General features: G+C 45.3%; 1 protein-coding gene across 1 annotated transcript in view; it reads left to right on the plus strand.

Annotated features, from left to right (window-relative positions):
• Positions 1–19,704, plus strand: part of WDR70 (WD repeat domain 70) — a 455,634-nt gene that overhangs the window by 376,810 nt on the left and 59,120 nt on the right. The window lies entirely within an intron of this gene.

Below are 19,704 nucleotides of genomic sequence, written 5' to 3' on the forward strand. Positions count from 1 at the left end.
CAGATAATACAATTGCAATGCTGGGAGATGTAATCTCTCTAGCTTTAAATCCTCCCTCCTGGTTAGAGATATTAACCAATAAGCAGAAACACATGTACAGATAACAGTGCTAGCCTACAATGTGGTTTGAAAGGTTTCATATACAATATCTCACAAAAGTGAGTACACTCCTCACATTTTTGTAAATATTTTATTATGTCTTTTCATGTGATAACACTGAAGAAATGACACTTTGCTACAATGTAAAGTAGTGAGTGTACAGCTTGTATAACAGTGTAAATTTGCTGTCCCCTCAAAATAACTCAACATACAATCATTAATGTCTAAACTGCTGGCAACAAAAGTGAGTACACCCCTAAGTGAAAATGTCCAAATTGGGCCCAAAGTGTCATTATTTTGTGTGGCCACCATTATTTTCCAGCACTGCCTTAACCCTCTTAGGCATGGAGTTCACCAGAGCTTCACAGGTTGTCACTGGAGTCCTCTTCCTCTCCTCCATGATGACATCACGGAGCTGGTGGGCTGGTGGATGTTAGAGACTTTGTGCTCCTCCACCTTCCATTTGAGGATGCCACACGGATGCTCAATGGGTTTTAGGTCTGGAGACATGCTTGGCCAGTCCATCACCTTTACCCTCAGCTTCTTTAGCAAGGCAGTGGTCGTCTTGGAGGTGTGTTTGGGGTCGTTATGTTGGAATACTGCCCTGCGGCCCAGTCTCCGAAGAGAGGTGATCATACCCTGCTTCAGTATGTCACAGTACATGTTGGCATTCATGGTTCCCTTTATGAACTGTAGCTCCCCAGTACTGGCAGCACTCATGCAGCCCCAGACCATGACAGTCCCACCACCATGCTTGACTGTAGGCAAGACACACTTGTCTTTGTACTCCTCACCTGGTTGCCACCACACACACTTGACACCATCTAAACCAAATAAGTTTATCTTGGTCTCATCAGACCACAGGACATGGTTCCCGTAATCCATAGCCTTAGTCTGCTTGTCTTCAGCAAATTGTTTGCAGGCTTTCTTGTGCATCATCTTTAGAAGAGGCTTCCTTCTGGGACATCAGCCATGCAGACCAATTTGATGCAGTGTGCGGCATATGGTCTGAGCACTGACAGGCTGACCCCCCACCCCTTCAAGCTCTGCAGCAATGCTGGCAGCACTTATATGTCTATTTCCCAAAGACAACCTCTGGATATGGCGCTGAGCACGTGCACTCATCTTCTTTGGTGGACCATGGCGAGGCCTGTTCTGAGTGGAACCTGTCCTATTAAACCGCTGTATGGTCTTGGCCACCGTGCTGCAGCTCAGTTTCAGGGTCTTGGCAATCTTGTTATAGCCTAGGCCATCTTTATGTAGAGCAACAATTCTTTTTTTCAGATCCTCAGAGAGTTCTTTGCCATGAGGTGCCATATTGAACTTCCAGTGACCAGTATGGGAGAGTGAGACCGATAACACTAAATTTAACACCCCTGCTCCCCATTCACACCTGAGACCTTGTAATACTAAAGAGTCACATGACAACTGGGAGGTAAAATGGTTAATTGGGCCCAGTTTGGACATTTTCACTTAGGGGTGTGCTCACTTTTGTTGCCAGCGGTTTAGACATTAATGGCTGTGTGTTGAGTTATTTTGAGGGGACAGCAAATTTACATTGTTATACAAACTGTACACTCACTACTTTGCATTATAGCAAAGTGTCATTTCTTCAGTGTTGTCACATGAAAAGATATAATAAAATATTTACAAAAATGTGAGGGGTGTACTCAGTTTTGTGAGATATTGTATATGAAACCTTTCAAACCAGGTCGTAGGCTAGCACTGTTATCTGTACATGTGTTTCTGCTTATATGGCCTTATTTTTATGTATTAGACTTGAATTCAATTTTATCAGTGAGAATTGAAAATAAAGCCAGGTTTGCATGCACAGTGAAGATTAACTAGTACTAAAGGCAGATGTTTGATAGAGATAGACGATAAAAATTCTGAATATTGATGGCAGACAAAGACCAATAAGACTATTTTGTCTGCTCATTTTGAATATTTCAAAAGATGTCTTGGAGCTCTGAACCCACATGCTTGACTTATAATCCTTGAAGGCAGCTCTCTGTCAATCCCCGGGGATCGGGGTATTCCCAGGGGTCCCTGATGCAGTCAAAACAGCATATAAAAAAAAAAAGAGTGCCACAGGTTTGTAATAGGCTTAGTAAAGGTTTATTTATCTTGGGAACAGGGCACAGTTCAATATGTTTCAGGGGCTGATAGCTTGTTCTTCACCAGAGCAAAAGTGCTGCTAATTAATACAGTACACAGTAGACAGCAATCATATAAAACAAGGATTTGAAGTTTTTTTTAGAATGATGCCTTTTAGATCATTTGAATCCTTGTTTTATACCACCGCTGGCCCGTTATACTGCATTTATTTACAGCAAATGTTGAATCTTTTAACCACTTTCCAACAGCATAATACTCCAAAATATGATGTTAGAGGCATCATTCCCAAAAGAAGATGATTAGGCATTGTTCACACGTGCATAGTTAAGCGTACACCCATACGAGGGCTGTGTTTTTCCCACACAGGTATGCTCAGGTGTTTTTGTGCATCCCCATGCAGGCAGTCCTATTCATGTCAGTTTGGATGCAGAGGCTGCACAGAAACAGCCTCTGCTCCCAATTTAAACAGCAATGCGGGGTCCCGTAATGCTGACTATGTGTGTTTGGTGACAGGGCCGTCTTTAATATTGATTGGACCCTGGGCAAAAAATTTCTTGGGCCCCCCCATGCAATTTCACCTCTCGATCTGCTCTTAGACATACAATAAATATTAGCTAGACTTAAAATCAGTTTACTGTATCAGATCAGGCAGAAATTGCGATTGGTTGCCAGCAGTTACAGCATATAATTAATGCTTACTGACTGGTTGCTAGAGGTTACAGCACACATTATGGCTCACTGATTAGTTGCTAGAGGTTACAGCAAATGATTTCTGCTTGTTAATTGGTTGCTAGAGATTACTGTACAGTAATACTGCTCACTGATTGGTTACTATAGGTTACAGTACATCATCTCCTCACTGTAGGGGGGCATGATATTCATATGAATGCTGCCTTTATTTACATATCAATGCTGCCAGCTGCAGCTATTTACTTATGAATGCCGCCGCTATTTACATATGGATGCCGGTTATTTCCATGTAAACACAGGGGTCTGCAGGTGAGTCATCTATACACAACAATAGGGCAGAGCTGGGCAGCATTAGTACCAGCACTTCACACTGAGATATAGAGGACACAGTACAGGACTAAAAACTTCAAAGGACAAGGAAATTTAAATATATAATATTAAAAATATAAATAAATATTGGGATAGTTGGCAAGTATGAGGCAGCTGCTTTGGGCCCCACAACAATGACAGGGCCCAGGACAGCTGCCCCTTTTGACCTGCCTTAAAGACGGCCCTGTTTGGTCACCTGCACCCACATAAATGTCAAATTGGGATCAGCAGCTGTCATGAATGAGACTGCGTGCATGGAGATTCAAAGAACACCTGTGCATCCTCGTTCGGGCAAACATGGCCCTCGCTGAGTGTACACTTAATATTCCTGACCGCCTCACGCAGATATACTGCGGCAGAAGGGCACATACAGGCTGATTAACGTACCTGTACATTTCCCTTTAAGAGGCGGCGTGTGCGCACCCGCCGGGAGCTCCGTGACCGGATCGCGGGTCCCGCGGGCATACCCGCGATCGTCTCACAGTGAGGAAGAACGGGGGGGGATGCTAATGTAAACAAGCATCTCCCCGTTCTGCCTAATGACACTGTCACTGATCACAGCTACCTGTAATCTGGAGCGGTGATCAGTGACGTGTCACACACAGCCCCCCCACAGTTAAAATCACTCCCTAGGACAACCTTAACCCTACAGCGCCACCGAAGTGCCAGTTCACACTAGACGCGGCATGACTTGCAGGTTGCCTCACCGAGGCGACCTGCACACGACTGCCGGGGCGACTTGCAAAGACGACTTCTGTATAGAAGTCTATGCAAGTCGCCCCCAAAGTAGTACAGGGAGCCTTTTTCTAAGTCGGAGCGACTTGCTTCGCTCCTATTAGAACGGTTCCGTAGCACAGAACGGGAGGCGACTTGTCAGGCGACTAGGTCGCCTGACAAGTCGCCCCTGTGTGAACCGGCCCTAATGGTTAACCCCCTTCACTGCCAGTGACATTTTTACAATAATCAATGCAATTTTATAGCATTGATCACTGTATTAATGCCAATGGTCCCCAAAAATGTGTCAAAATTGTCCGATGTGTCCGCTATTATGTCGCAGTCACGATAAAAATTGCTGATCGCGCCGCCATTACTAGTAAAAAAAAAAAATTATCAATAAAAATGCCATAAAACTATCCCGTTTTGTAAATGCTATAACTTTTTGCACAAACCAATCAATAAACACTCATTGCGATTTTTTTATTTTTTTTTACCAAAAATATGTAGAAGAAACATATCGGCCTAAACTGAGGGAAAAAAAAAATTTTTTTTATATATTTTTTGGGGATATTTATTATAGCAAAAAGTAAAAAATAATGCGTTTTTTTCAAAATTGTTGCTATTTTTTGTTTATAGCGCAAATATTAAAAACAGCAGAGGTGATCAAATACCACCAAAAGAAAGCTCTATTTGTGGGGGAAAAAAAGGAGGTCAATTTTGTTTGGGAGCCACGTTGCACGACCGCGCAATTGTCAGTTAAAGCGACGCAGTGCCGAATCGCAAAAAGTGCTCTGGTCAGGAAGGGGGTAAATTCTACGGGGGCTGAAGTGGTTATAGTTGTTGTAAACCCTTTTTGTTGACTTTTACCCAGGGCCGTCTTTAGCGCAGGGCAAACGGGGCACTTGCCCTGGGCCCAATCTTTGTTGGGGGGCCCGCGCTAGCCGTGAATTGGGGCCCCGATGACAGCTTTGCAGAGTGCGCAGAGGACACGGGAGGATGTATTCCGTGCTAACCAGCTGAGAGGGGGTGGGGCCGGGAGCTCCACTGACGCTCTGACCCCGCCTACGTGACGGCTTGTACTGAGAGCCAGTGATCGGAGTGGGAGTGTCATTGGAGTTCCCGGCCCCGCCTCTTCTATACTGGCTGGTGAATACAGAGGTCCGGGGGCGGGGCCGGGAGCTCCAATGACACTCCCACTCCGATCACTGGCTCTCACTACAGACGCTCTATTCCGAGTACACAGGCTGCACGTGGGCGGCGTCAGTGGAGCTCCCAGCCCCGCCCCTCTCAGCTGACTAGCGCGGGAATACATCCTCCTGTATCCTCTGTGCGCTCTGCAAAGCTGTCATCGGGGCCCCAATTCATAGGTGATGCAGCCCCCAACACAAAGCATCAGTGGAACTGTTGTAGTGAGAGCAGAGAGTGGAAGCCCCGCCCACACACCTGAATGGATGTAGTGAGTTTGGCTGGCCAGGTATGTCTTTACACCCATAAAATGCCTGACTGCTGAAACCCTGAGCTGTGTTATTCAACTGTAAAGCTGTGCATTGCTGAAAGTTCTTTGACCATCTCCTGTATAATGTCTGCAGTCTCTGATTGTCTCCTGCACTATGTCCGCAGTCTCTGATTGTCTCCTGCAGTATGTCCGCAGTCTCTGATTGTCTCCTGCAGTATGTCCGCGATCTCTGATTGTCTCCTGCAGTATGTCCGCAGTCTCTGGTAATCTCCTGCAGTATGTCCGCAGTCTCTGGTAATCTCCTGCAGTATGTCCGCAGTCTCTGATTGTCTCCTGCAGTATGTCCGCAGTCTCTGATTGTCTCCTGCAGTATGTCCGCAGTCTCTGATTGTCTCCTGCAGTATGTCCGCAGTTTCTGATTGTCTCCTGCAGTATGTCTGCAGTCTTTAATTGTCTCCTGCAGTATGTCCGCAGTCTCTGGTAATCTCCTGCAGTATGTCCGCAGTCTCTGGTAATCTCCTGCAGTATGTCCGCAGTCTCTGGTAATCTCCTGCAGTATGTCCGCAGTCTCTGGTAATCTCCTGCAGTATGTCCGCAGTCTCTGGTAATCTCCTGCAGTATGTCCACAGTCTCTGATTGTCTCCTGCAGTATGTCCGCAGTCTCTGGTAATCTCCTGCAGTATGTCCACAGTCTCTGATTGTCTCCTGCAGTATGTCCACAGTCTCTGATTGTCTCCTGCAGTATGTCCACAGTCTCTGATTGTCTCCTGCAGTATGTCCACAGTCTCTGATTGTCTCCTGCAGTATGTCCACAGTCTCTGATTGTCTCCTGCAGTATGTCCGCAGTCTCTGGTAATCTCCTGCAGTATGTCCACAGTCTCTGATTGTCTCCTGCAGTATGTCCACAGTCTCTGATTGTCTCCTGCAGTATGTCCGCAGTCTCTGGTAATCTCCTGCAGTATGTCCGCAGTCTCTGATTGTCTCCTGCAGTATGTCCGCAGTCTCTGATTGTCTCCTGCAGTATGTCCACAGTCTCTGATTGTCTCCTGCAGTATGTCCGCAGTCTCTGGTAATCTCCTGCAGTATGTCCGCAGTCTCTGATTGTCTCCTGCAGTATGTCCGCAGTCTCTGGTAATCTCCTGCAGTATGTCCGCAGTCTCTGGTAATCTCCTGCAGTATGTCCGCAGTCTCTGGTAATCTCCTGCAGTATGTTCGCAGTCTCTGATTGTCTCCTGCAGTATGTCCGCAGTCTCTGGTAATCTCCTGCAGTATGTCCGCAGTCTCTGATTGTCTCCTGCAGTATGTCCACAGTCTCTGGTAATCTCCTGCAGTATGTCCGCAGTCTCTGGTAATCTCCTGCAGTATGTCCGCATTCTCTGATTGTCTCCTGCAGTATGTCCACAGTCTCTGATTGTCTCCTGCAGTATGTCCACAGTCTCTGATTGTCTCCTGCAGTATGTCCACAGTCTCTGATTGTCTCCTGCAGTATGTCCACAGTCTCTGATTGTCTCCTGCAGTATGTCCACAGTCTCTGATTGTCTCCTGCAGTATGTCCGCAGTCTCTGGTAATCTCCTGCAGTATGTCCGCAGTCTCTGATTGTCTCCTGCAGTATGTCCGCAGTCTCTGGTAATCTCCTGCAGTATGTCCGCAGTCTCTGGTAATCTCCTGCAGTATGTCCGCAGTCTCTGGTAATCTCCTGCAGTATGTTCGCAGTCTCTGATTGTCTCCTGCAGTATGTCCGCAGTCTCTGGTAATCTCCTGCAGTATGTCCGCAGTCTCTGATTGTCTCCTGCAGTATGTCCACAGTCTCTGGTAATCTCCTGCAGTATGTCCGCAGTCTCTGGTAATCTCCTGCAGTATGTCCGCATTCTCTGATTGTCTCCTGCAGTATGTCCACAGTCTCTGATTGTCTCCTGCAGTATGTCCACAGTCTCTGATTGTCTCCTGCAGTATGTCCGCATTCTCTGATTGTCTCCTGCAGTATGTCCGCATTCTCTGATTGTCTCCTGCAGTATGTCCATAGTCTCTGATTGTCTCCTGCAGTATGTCCACAGTCTCTGATTGTCTCCTGCAGTATGTCCACAGTCTCTGATTGTCTCCTGCAGTATGTCCACAGTCTCTGATTGTCTCCTGCAGTATGTCCACAGTCTCTGATTGTCTCCTGCAGTATGTCCACAGTCTCTGATTGTCTCCTGCAGTATGTCCACAGTCTCTGATTGTCTCCTGCAGTATGTCCGCAGTCTCTGGTAATCTCCTGCACTATGTCCGCAGTCTCTGATTGTCTCCTGCAGTATGTCCGCAGTCTCTGGTAATCTCCTGCAGTATGTCCGCAGTCTCTGGTAATCTCCTGCAGTATGTTCGCAGTCTCTGATTGTCTCCTGCAGTATGTCCGCAGTCTCTGGTAATCTCCTGCAGTATGTCCGCAGTCTCTGGTAATCTCCTGCAGTATGTCCGCATTCTCTGATTGTCTCCTGCAGTATGTCCACAGTCTCTGATTGTCTCCTGCAGTATGTCCACAGTCTCTGATTGTCTCCTGCAGTATGTCCACAGTCTCTGATTGTCTCCTGCAGTATGTCCACAGTCTCTGATTGTCTCCTGCAGTATGTCCACAGTCTCTGATTGTCTCCTGCAGTATGTCCACAGTCTCTGATTGTCTCCTGCAGTATGTCCGCAGTCTCTGGTAATCTCCTGCACTATGTCCGCAGTCTCTGATTGTCTCCTGCAGTATGTCCGCAGTCTCTGATTGTCTCCTGCAGTATGTCCACAGTCTCTGGTAATCTCCTGCAGTATGTCCGCAGTCTCTGGTAATCTCCTGCAGTATGTTCGCAGTCTCTGATTGTCTCCTGCAGTATGTCCGCAGTCTCTGGTAATCTCCTGCAGTATGTCCGCAGTCTCTGATTGTCTCCTGCAGTATGTCCACAGTCTCTGATTGTCTCCTGCAGTATGTCCACAGTCTCTGATTGTCTCCTGCAGTATGTCCACAGTCTCTGATTGTCTCCTGCAGTATGTCCACAGTCTCTGATTGTCTCCTGCAGTATGTCCGCAGTCTCTGGTAATCTCCTGCAGTATGTCCGCAGTCTCTGATTGTCTCCTGCAGTATGTCCGCAGTCTCTGGTAATCTCCTGCAGTATGTCCGCAGTCTCTGGTAATCTCCTGCAGTATGTCCGCAGTCTCTGGTAATCTCCTGCACTATGTCCGCAGTCTCTGATTGTCTCCTGCAGTATGTCCGCAGTCTCTGATTGTCTCCTGCAGTATGTCCACAGTCTCTGGTAATCTCCTGCAGTATGTCCGCAGTCTCTGGTAATCTCCTGCAGTATGTTCGCAGTCTCTGATTGTCTCCTGCAGTATGTCCGCAGTCTCTGGTAATCTCCTGCAGTATGTCCGCAGTCTCTGATTGTCTCCTGCAGTATGTCCACAGTCTCTGATTGTCTCCTGCAGTATGTCCACAGTCTCTGATTGTCTCCTGCAGTATGTCCACAGTCTCTGATTGTCTCCTGCAGTATGTCCACAGTCTCTGATTGTCTCCTGCAGTATGTCCGCAGTCTCTGGTAATCTCCTGCAGTATGTCCGCAGTCTCTGATTGTCTCCTGCAGTATGTCCGCAGTCTCTGGTAATCTCCTGCAGTATGTCCGCAGTCTCTGGTAATCTCCTGCAGTATGTCCGCAGTCTCTGGTAATCTCCTGCAGTATGTTCGCAGTCTCTGATTGTCTCCTGCAGTATGTCCGCAGTCTCTGGTAATCTCCTGCAGTATGTCCGCAGTCTCTGGTAATCTCCTGCAGTATGTTCGCAGTCTCTGATTGTCTCCTGCAGTATGTCCGCAGTCTCTGGTAATCTCCTGCAGTATGTCCGCAGTCTCTGATTGTCTCCTGCAGTATGTCCACAGTCTCTGATTGTCTCCTGCAGTATGTCCACAGTCTCTGATTGTCTCCTGCAGTATGTCCGCAGTCTCTGGTAATCTCCTGCAGTATGTCCGCAGTCTCTGGTAATCTCCTGCAGTATGTCCGCAGTCTCTGGTAATCTCCTGCAGTATGTCCGCAGTCTCTGATTGTCTCCTGCAGTATGTCCACAGTCTCTGATTGTCTCCTGCAGTATGTCTGCACTCTCTGACACTCTCCTGTAATATGTGTATTAATGTGCCCCTTTACTTGCTCAATTATTTGGGATTGCTCCACTGCTCAGTGAGAGGTAATGATGTGCATTAACCTCTAGCAACCAATCAGTGAACAGTAGTGATCTGCTTTAATCTCTAGCAACCAATCAGTAAGTGATAATGATGTACTGTAACCCCTAGCAACCAAGTGAGGGCTAATAATGTACATTAACCTCTAGCAACCAATCGGCAAGCAGAAATTATGTGTTGTAACCTCTAGAAACCAGCCAGTGAGCAGTAAGGATAGGCTGTAACCTCTGGCAAACAATTGCAATTGCTGCGTGATCTGCTGCAGTAAACTGATTTTGAGTCTACCTGCTATTTTTTGTATGTCTCAGAATGGAGGGGTGGGGCCCCAAGAAAATGTTTGCCCAGGGCCCAATCAAAATTAAAGACGGCCCTGCTTTTACCTATAGGTAAGCCTAGAATAAGGCTTGCCTATAGGTAGTGGAAATATCTCCCAAACGTGCGCCGTTTAGAAGATATTTCACTTGTTGTGCTCCAATGTTGTCATCGGCGCATGCGCTGTGAAGGAACGGACCAGCGTGCCGTTTCTTTCCCCAGCGTGTGCCGTGACTGACGGCTCCCGCGCGCACATGCAGGTAAGTGTCGTATAATGGGCTAGTATGCAATGCATACTAGCCCATTATGCTTTTCATTTGCAGGCCTTGCGGGGAGCAAAAGAGAAAGTAAAACCCATCGGGGTTTACTTCCTCTTTAAGTATGCCTGTGTAAATGAGGCCTTATTCTCGGTTAGTGCTTACATTTATTATTGGGAACAGATATTTCTACTACAATTTTAGTTCACACCACAGTCTGCATTTTGCAGATCTTTAATAAAATGTAGGCCATTGTGTGAAGCCTGCAGTGTTCTATGGAGCTTTCTCTGCTTAACGCAGAAGAAACGCCTCTTTTGGAGAACAGGTTGGTCACGTGACTTGGACTTCGGAGTTGAAAACCCAATGGGGCAGTAAGCACTTTTGTACAGCACATCTCTGTGATTTATAAATGAGCAGTAGGCAATTTTTTTTAAAAGCAGACACATGGCCATAGGAAGGACCTCATGCCCCTCTTTCTGAAGAGGCCTATTCATTACTTACCCATATATTGTGTAATTTACTTCAGTTCTAATTATCGAATACCATTCTTCACAAACCTATATCTTCCAGCCTGGCGACAGGAGTGCAGTTCTCAGTGTTTTTTTATTATCAGCAGGTCTAGCAGTCTCATGCTTCAGGCACTGAAAATGGAGAACAGCAAATGGAGTTCATCAGTGAACAAGCATATGATAATAACTGCGAGTTTAAAAAAATGTATCAGCTCTGTTGTACAGGGAATACCAAAAGGCTGATACCAAGTCAGAATTTGGTACTTATACTACATACACTATATTGTCAAAAGTTTACACGCAGCTGAACTCTAATGGCATCCCAGTCTTAGTCCGTAGAGTTAAATATTGAGTTGGCCCACCCTTTGCAGCTATAACAGCTTCAACTCTTCTGGGAAGGCTGTCCACAAGGTTTAGGAGTGTGTCTATGGGAATGTTTGAACAATCATCCAGGAGCGCATTTGTGAGGTCAGGCACTGATGTGGATGTCTAATTCATCCCAAAGGTGTTCTGTCGGGTTGCGGTCAGGACTCTGTGCAGGCCAGTCAAGTTCCTCCACACCAAGCTCGCTCATTCATGTCTTTATAGACCTTGGTTTGTGCACTGCTGCTCAGTCATGTTGGAAAAGGAAGGGGTCATCCCCAAACTGTTCCCACAATGTTGGGAGCATGAAATTGTCCAAAATGTCTTGGTATGCTGACGCCTTAAGAGTTCCCTTCACTGGAACTAAGGGCCTGAGCCCAACCCCTGAAAAACAACTTCACACCATAATCCCTCCTCCACCAAATGATTTGAACCAGTGCACAAAACAAGGTCCATAAAGACATGGATGAGCGAGTTTGGGGGAGGTACTTGACTGGCCTGCACGGAGTCCTGACCTCAACCAAATAGAACACCTTTGGAATGAATTAGAGCGGAGACTGCGAGCCAGGCCTTCTCATCCTAACCAGTATCACCACAAATCTTCTAATCCACTCCCTGGTCATCTCTCGCCTTGACTATTGCAACTCCCTCCTCATTGGCTTACTCCTAAATAGGCTACCCTCCTTCAGTCCCTCATGAATGCTGCCGCCATCTTACAAACTACTCGGCGTCTGCTACCCCTCTCTGCCAATCCCTCCATTGGCTGCCACTCAACCAACAAATTAAATTCAAAATACTAACAATAACTTACAAAGCCATCCACAACCTGGCCCCCAGCTACATCACTAACCTGGTCTCAAAATACCAACCAAATCGTCCTCTTCGCTCCTCCCATGACCTCCTGCTCTCTAGCTCCCTTGTCATCTCATCCCATGCTCGCCTCCAGGACTTCTTCCGAGCCTCTCCCATCCTCTGGAATGCTCTATGCCAATCTGTCCCACTATATCCTACTCTGTCCACTTTCAGATGATCCCTGAAAACTCATCTCTTCAGCAAAGGGTGGGCCAACTCAATATTGAACCTTACAGAATAACACGGGGAAACCATTAAAGTTCATGTGCGTGTGTAAGGTGCAGTGCTTTGGGGAGTAAAATAAACTCATACATACATTTTTACATTGTTTTACTTCAGATGGTCCCCCATTGGTAAAATAAAGAGAAGTCATTTTTCTTAATTGTGGTGAACTGTGGTACGGGATGTTGGGGGGGGGGGGTTAGGTATAAGATGTCACCTGTGTTAGGTAGACAAATGTTGGATTCAAGTCGACCATGTTGGTCAAGGAATGGCTGGTGTTGTGCCGGTCACTCCACTATTTTTGTATGTTTATATGTCCAAAAAATGTAAACAGAATTTTCAAAAAAAAAAGTTCATGTGCGTGTAAAGGCAGGCGTCCCAATACTTTTCACAATATAGTGTATGTATTCTAGTAAGTATAGTATGTATACTTTCAAAACACCTCTGATTTTTTATTTTATTTTTATTTGTGAATATAACCATTAACAACTGAAGTTCAGCTTTAAAGGGAGAGAAGCACCTTGGCTGCCATTGCTGGCCCAGAATAAATATGCAGAAGACAAGCTCTGATTTCACTTGCAGCCCTGGGACAGCAACTCAAAAAAAACTTTAAATTCAGTGGTTAAACATGTAACCCAGGCAAACAGCATTTTCAGAAGGAGGTCAGCACTGGCAGCCTACGTAATTTTCTTGGCAGAGATTCCCCGGAACTTCTTGCAGCCCGCGCTTTTAAATTTCATTGAAATCTCCCAGCTGTGCTTCCTGATCCGAAACCTCTGTTTGTCCTTCATTTAGTGAAGTAAACTGAGCTGTGTCTGCCCATTTTCTATATTAAATGCGTTCTTTCCCAATATCTAAGTAGAACCATATGGCCCGTGATCTTCTAAGTCGAAAAGCGCATTACCTTAAATACAATCCAGAAGTGAGCGCAATCTTCAGACCTGCTTGAAAATTATAAAAACTTGAAGTAGTTCTAGCTGGCAGCACAAACCCATTAAACTCAAATTGAATAATCTTTAAATGCGCAGAACTTCCTGATGAACCGCATTCTAATAAGCAAAGCTGCATTAAAATATACAAATTTAGCCAGCTGCTCCAGCAAGCATTGCTATGCTCCGACTCCTGCGTTTCTCTAGCTGCGGGGTTCCTACTTAGCTCTGTTTCTCTGGTCACAACAATGTCTAAAGCCTGCAACCTGAGTCGCACAGTTCTATACCATTGTTTTTTTTTTCTCTGAAATTGAATATGGCAGGTAGACAGCGGTAAACCACATTTTGGCAGGATGTGACAGATGGATATTGGCAGTGGCTGTGAAAATCGTAACACATGTTGACTTTTAGATCAGTATAAAACACATAGAGGAGACCACCGAGGCCTTTCTAGGAAATTGCAGGGATTGGACTGTAACTCTCATGCAGTTCACTTTCTGATATAGCTCCCGCAGTAAGACGAGTTTAATTTTACACATACAACATTGATAGCTCTTTGCTTTTTTGGTATTTTCGTGCACTGTTTGCAGAGTTGGCAGCATCGGTTGACTTTTTTTTTTTTTTAAAAAGTTTTTTATTATGCACAACAAGTATACATATCACTCATATTACACATATTCCATATGTTCCATTAGCATATAAATTCCATAAACATAACAATCATATTGCAGGCCTAACATATGCTCATTCCATCATCAATTCTGTCTTATGATATCATACACGTGCATTTTTTTCATAACAGAAACCCCAATAACAATAAAAATAACCCCCCCCTCCCCTCCCACCTTCTTCCCCTGGGATGTCTGCATTTCAGTATTTTTTTTTTTGTTTTTTGTTTTTTTTTTTTGTTTTTCCCTCTTTCTTTTTTTTTTTTCCCTATTCCCTTCCTGCCCCTTCTTAAAAAAGAAACGAACATATCTGGCCCATCTTGGAAAGGGAAGCAAGCAACCCATTTCCATCTCTCCAGAGTTTTTTATCTATCACTCATAAAACATACTAGGGCTCTTCCTCATCCAGAGTATTCTCAGAGTCTATCCACCGGAACCAAACTTTCCTAAACTTCTTGGTAGCCCTTCTAGCCTCATAAGTCATTTTATACATCATTAAATCTGCGTTTATTATTTTAATCCACATCCCTAGCGTCAATTGTTCCTCATGTATCCATCTCCTTGCTATGAGCTTTTTAACACCAAAATACAGGATCCTTAGGAACAATTTAGTGTGGGCATTTAACTCCTCTTGAAAATCCCAAGTAAACACCGCATAGGAGAGCAAATATTCGGTAAAGCAAACTTATCTGATATAAATTCAGTGACCTGAGACCATAGCGGTCTCACCTTCATACATTCCCACACCATATGTGCAAATGTGCCCTCCTCCTTCCCACATTTATGACAAATAGCAGAGTCCCTCCTACGCATTCGATGTAATCTGGCCGGTGTATAATACTGTTGGTGTAGATATCGATATTGAATCATTCTGTCCGTGGAGGAGATAACAGACACCAAAAACGTGTCCAATACCTCCTGCCACAGTTCCTCCGACAACTCCGGGACAATCATCTCCCATCTCCCCCTGGCCTTGGAGGTCAAAGCTACCTGACCCGGACCCACCGCCCCGTAATATCTGGAAATCCTCTTTGACACATCCGGGTCAATCAGTACCCTTTCTAAGTCTGTATTCTGTACACGAATCTCAGACCCTCCAAACTGAGTGTATGCTGCGTGCCTCAATTGTGCATATCAAAAGAGCCAAGACCTCGGCACTCCAAATTGCTCACGCAACTGGGTAAAAGTGCACAAACGACCATCTCTACAAATTTGGTGTAGATATTTAATACCATATTTTGCCCATGACCCTGGACCATCAGAAAGTTTCATAAACTCCCCCAATGATCGGTTGTACCATAAAGGACTGTTAGGAGATAGCCACAAGGGGTCATCTCCCCGTCGCTGAGAGCACAGGTGAAAAACCTTCCCCGGTAACGCCATCACCGAACCCATCTTTCTACCCGGGACCCCCCTCCTATATAACACATTCTGCAGGGTCTCCTGTGATGTGGCAATTGCAGCCTCCAACAAGGCAGTGGCATTAGGTGTCTGCGGAGACAACCGCCAGTGCAGGAAAGAGAGCTGTGAGGCCAAAAAATAGGAGCGCAAATCCGGAAGGGCAAGCCCCCCCCAATGTAACTGGTAGTTTCAAAACCTTTAAAGAGACCCTGGGAGCTTTAGACCCCCACAAGAAACCTACAATAATGGAGTCAATATTCCTAAAGACCTGCAATGTCACGAAAACCAGGGAGTTCGAAAGGATATAGAGAAACTTGGGCAGGAAGATCATCTTAAATAGGTTTATCCTTCCCATCAAGGTGATCGGTAAATTAGCATCGGTTGACTTTAGGTCACAAGCCTCAGATCTCACTGAGACCAAGGGCTTCAAGCATGGGTGCAAGACCACTATGGTGGTTGCTGTGAGCAATATGCTGTATTTTTCAGATATTTTAATGAATAAAGTGCATCTAAGGGCCTATGTTTGACAGTGCAAAGATCTCCTAAATCCAGGCACTATATGATGCACCAGCCTCAAAACTTCCTTTCCTTCTCTGAGTCAATTCTCCCTTCATTTATTTATCTCGTGGTCCCCATCCCAGACACACAGTTGGATGGGTTTCAGCAGCAAAGCAGTCAGCCTTTAAAGCAGTAAGCAGGACTAGTTGTGGCCAGACACTAATTGGAGGGCTACAGACATTTGAATCAGCAGTGACAACACTGATAGCCACACCCCCGCAACATCTTCTCATCCCATTGTAGTGCAAGCAAGCACAGTCTGCATGGTGGTGACAACACTGCTTTGAATTCAGGAGCAGTGCAGCAGCATTAGCACCCCACCACTGGAAACTACCCTGGCCAAAAGTTTTGAGAATAACACAAAGATTAATTTTCACAAAGTCTACTGCTTCAGTGTTTTTAGATCTTTTTTTACAGATGTCACTATGGTATACTAACGTTTAATTACAAGCATTTCATAAGTGTCAAAGACTTTTATTGACAGTTACATTACGTTTATGCAAAGAGTCAATATTTGCACCATTGACACTTCTTTTTAGGGTTGTCCCGATACCGATACTAGTATCGGTATCGGCACCGATACCAAGCATTTGCCCAAGTACTTGTACTCGGGCAAATGCTCCCGATGCTTCCGCCGATACCTTGACTGTCAGCGGTGATGGACGTGTGGGGGAGTTACAAGCTTCTCCCCCCACGGCTTTCAGCTGCTTAGTGTTATACAGCGGTGATCGGTGCTTGTAATTCCCCCACACGCGATCACCGCTGACTGTCACCTCCTCCTCCTTAGTCCTCCTCCGTTCCTCTGTCCCCCTCCGCTGTCCTGCTCCATTGCTGTGTCCCCCTCCGTTCCTCTGTCCCCCCCCCGCTGTCCTCCTTCTTTGCTCTGTCCCCCTCCGCTGTCCTCCTCCGTTCCTCTGTCCCCCCCCCGCTGTCCTCCTTCTTTGCTCTGTCCCCCTCCGCTGTCCCCATGCGTTCCTCTGTCCCCCTCCGCTGTGCCCATCCGTTCCGGCTTTCCGTTGTCCCCCTCTCTCTTCGTCTGTCCCCTCCGTTCTGCTGTCTCTCTCCGCTGTGTGTATGGAGAGAGTCAGCTGACTCTTTCCATTCACATAACTGAAACATTGTAACCTCCTGTGATTACGATGTGTCAGTTTATGAATGGAGAGAAGCCGTTGTCTTCTCTCCATTCATTCTCAGTGCAGCTGAGGCTGCAGAGAAAGGAACTGGGGAATCTCTATCCTCAGTCTATTTCTCTGTCTCAAGGGGGAGATATCAGAGGTCTGTTAAGACCCCTGATATCTCACCAAAGCCCCCCAACAGGGCTGATTAAAAAAAAAAAAAAACACACACACAATAAAGAATAAAAAAAAAAATGTAAAAAATAATAAATGTAAATGAAAAAAACCAAAACAAAAACACACACACAGACACCGTTCACTATACCCCCACCCCCACCCCAACCCCCCCCCCCCTCAAAAAAAAAAAAAAAACCTGTCACGTGACATTAAAAAAAAGTATCGGTAATCGGTATCGGTGAGTACTTGAAAAAAAGTATCGGTACTTGTACTCGGTCCTAAAAAAGTGGTATCGGGACAACCCTACTTCTTTTTCAAGACCTCTGCAATTCGCCCTGGCATGCTACCAGTCAACTTCTGGGCCACATCCTGACTGATCGCAGCCCATTTTTGCATAATCAATGCTTGAAGTTTCTCAGAATTTGTGGGGGGTTTTTTGTTCACCCGCATCTTGAGGATTGACCACAAGTTCTCAATGGGATTAAGTTCTGGGGAGTTTCCTGGCCATGGACCAAAAATTTTGATGTTTTGTTCCCCAAGCCACTTATCACTTTTGCCTTATGGCAAGGTATTCCATCATGCTTGAAAAGGCTATTGTTGGTCAAAAAACTGTTCTTGGATGGTTGTGAGAAGTTGCTCTCGAAGGAAGTTTTTGTACCATTCTTTATTCATGGCTGTGTTCTTAGGCAAAATTGTGAGTGAGCCGACTCCCTTGGCTGAGACGCAACCCCACACATGAACGGTCTCAGGGCGCTTTACTTTTGGCATGACACAGGACTGATGGTAGCGCTCACCTTTTCTTCTCCGGACAAGGTTTTTTCCGGATGCCCCAGACATTCTGAGAGGGGATTCATCAGAGAAAATGACTTTACCCCAGTCCTCAGAAATCCAATCCCTGTATCTTTTGCAGAATATCAGTCTGTCCCTGATGTTTTTCCTGGCGAGAAGTGGGTTCTTTGCTGCCCTTCTTGACACCAGGCCATCCTGCAAAAGTCTTTGTCTCTCTCTGCGTTCAGATGCACTCACACCTGCCTGCTGCCATTCCTGAGCAAGCTTTGCACTTGTGGTTCTTTTTTCAGCATGTTTGGTATTATGCCTTACTGTATACAGTTTTTTTTTAAGCAAATCATTTTTTGTGGATCTATTGCAAAGTTTCTTACATGAGATTCTGCAGATAACAGCACTTCCTGTTGCAGGCTAAAAAAAAATTCTAAGCCTTGAAAATTTGAGTGGTATTGTCAGCCTGTGAGCTCCTTTAGTTGGTCTTGACTGCCTATCAGTCCAATTAGATTCCCATCATTTTGTCATGTTATGGTCATCGGTACATATTAGAGGTCGACCGATATGGGTTTTTCTCTGGCCGATGCCGATGCCGATATTTAGAAATTGCGGAGGCCGATGGCCGATATGTGATGCCGATTTTTTTGGGCCGATATATTAGGCCGATTTTTTTTTTTTTTTTTTCTTTTTCCCCCCTTCATCTCATAAAATCTAACAGTTGGACCCCTTTCACACTGGGGCGTTTTTTTAGGCGCTTTTGGGCTAAAAATAGCGCCTGTAAAGTGCCTGTAAAACGGCTTCCCTACAGTCTCAGTGTGATATCCCCACTGAGGCGATGCGCTGGCAGGATGTCTTTGGAGTGGTGTATACCGCTCCTCCACCACTCCTGCCCATTGAAATGAATGCGCACTGCTGCCGAAGCGGCTGCAAAGCGTTTCGGCAGCAGCACTTCAGGGGCTCATTTAACCCCTTCCTCGGCCGCTAGCTGGGTTATAAGCGCCCTGCTAGCAGCCGAATAGCGCCGCTAAAATGACGGTAAAGCGCCGCTAAAACTAACAGCGTTTTACCATCAACGCCTGCCCGCTCCAGTGTGAAAGCAACCTTAAGTAATAAGTGATACAGAAAATTTTTTACATTTAAACATTTATTGAACAAAACAAACCTCCAATCAGTTCACTTGTATGTATAATTTAGATTTAAAAAAAAAAAAAACTATATCTTAAATATTAAATACACAAAAACAGGTAACCAAAACTTTTGGACGAAAAAAAATGGGCTAACTTTACTGCTTTTTTTTTTTTTTTATTTTTAATTAGTGTATTTTATTTTTAAAAATTGCGTTTGAAAGACCGCTGCGCAAATACCGTGTGACATAAAATATTGCAACAACCGCTATTTTATTCCCTAGGGTCTCTGCTAAAAAAAAAATATATAATGTTTGGGGGTTCTAAGTGATTTTCTAGCAGAAAATACAGAATTTTTACTTGTAAGCAACAAATGTCAAAAAAGATTTAGTCTTTAAATGGTTAAACTGAGAACTTCTACACACGGAGTTCAGTCTATTGATAAAAGAACCTGAAAGAGATACAAATGTATCTTCTTATCACTTGACTTGGCAGGCTGCCCAGAGGAGGAGAGAAGAAACCTTCAGGCAACTTGCATTAACTTCTATTACAGAAGTCATTTGCAAGTCCCGCTGAAGTTATAATCGGCTTTTTTTATCAGCACAATCGGCCGATGCCGATTAAGTAAAAAAAGCCAAATATCGGCCGATATATCGGCCGGCCGATATATCGGTCGACCTCTAGTACATATGTTCGATGACAAATGTCTGGATGGGGTCTTGGATTTCATCCCCATTGCCTCTATTGCAGGACACCACTACTATACAGCCCTGGCCACAGATAGACTAATTTAGCTTTATGCATTCA

This window comes from Aquarana catesbeiana, linkage group LG01 (genome assembly GCF_042186555.1).
Source record: "Aquarana catesbeiana isolate 2022-GZ linkage group LG01, ASM4218655v1, whole genome shotgun sequence".
Classification (NCBI taxonomy): domain Eukaryota; kingdom Metazoa; phylum Chordata; class Amphibia; order Anura; family Ranidae; genus Aquarana; species Aquarana catesbeiana.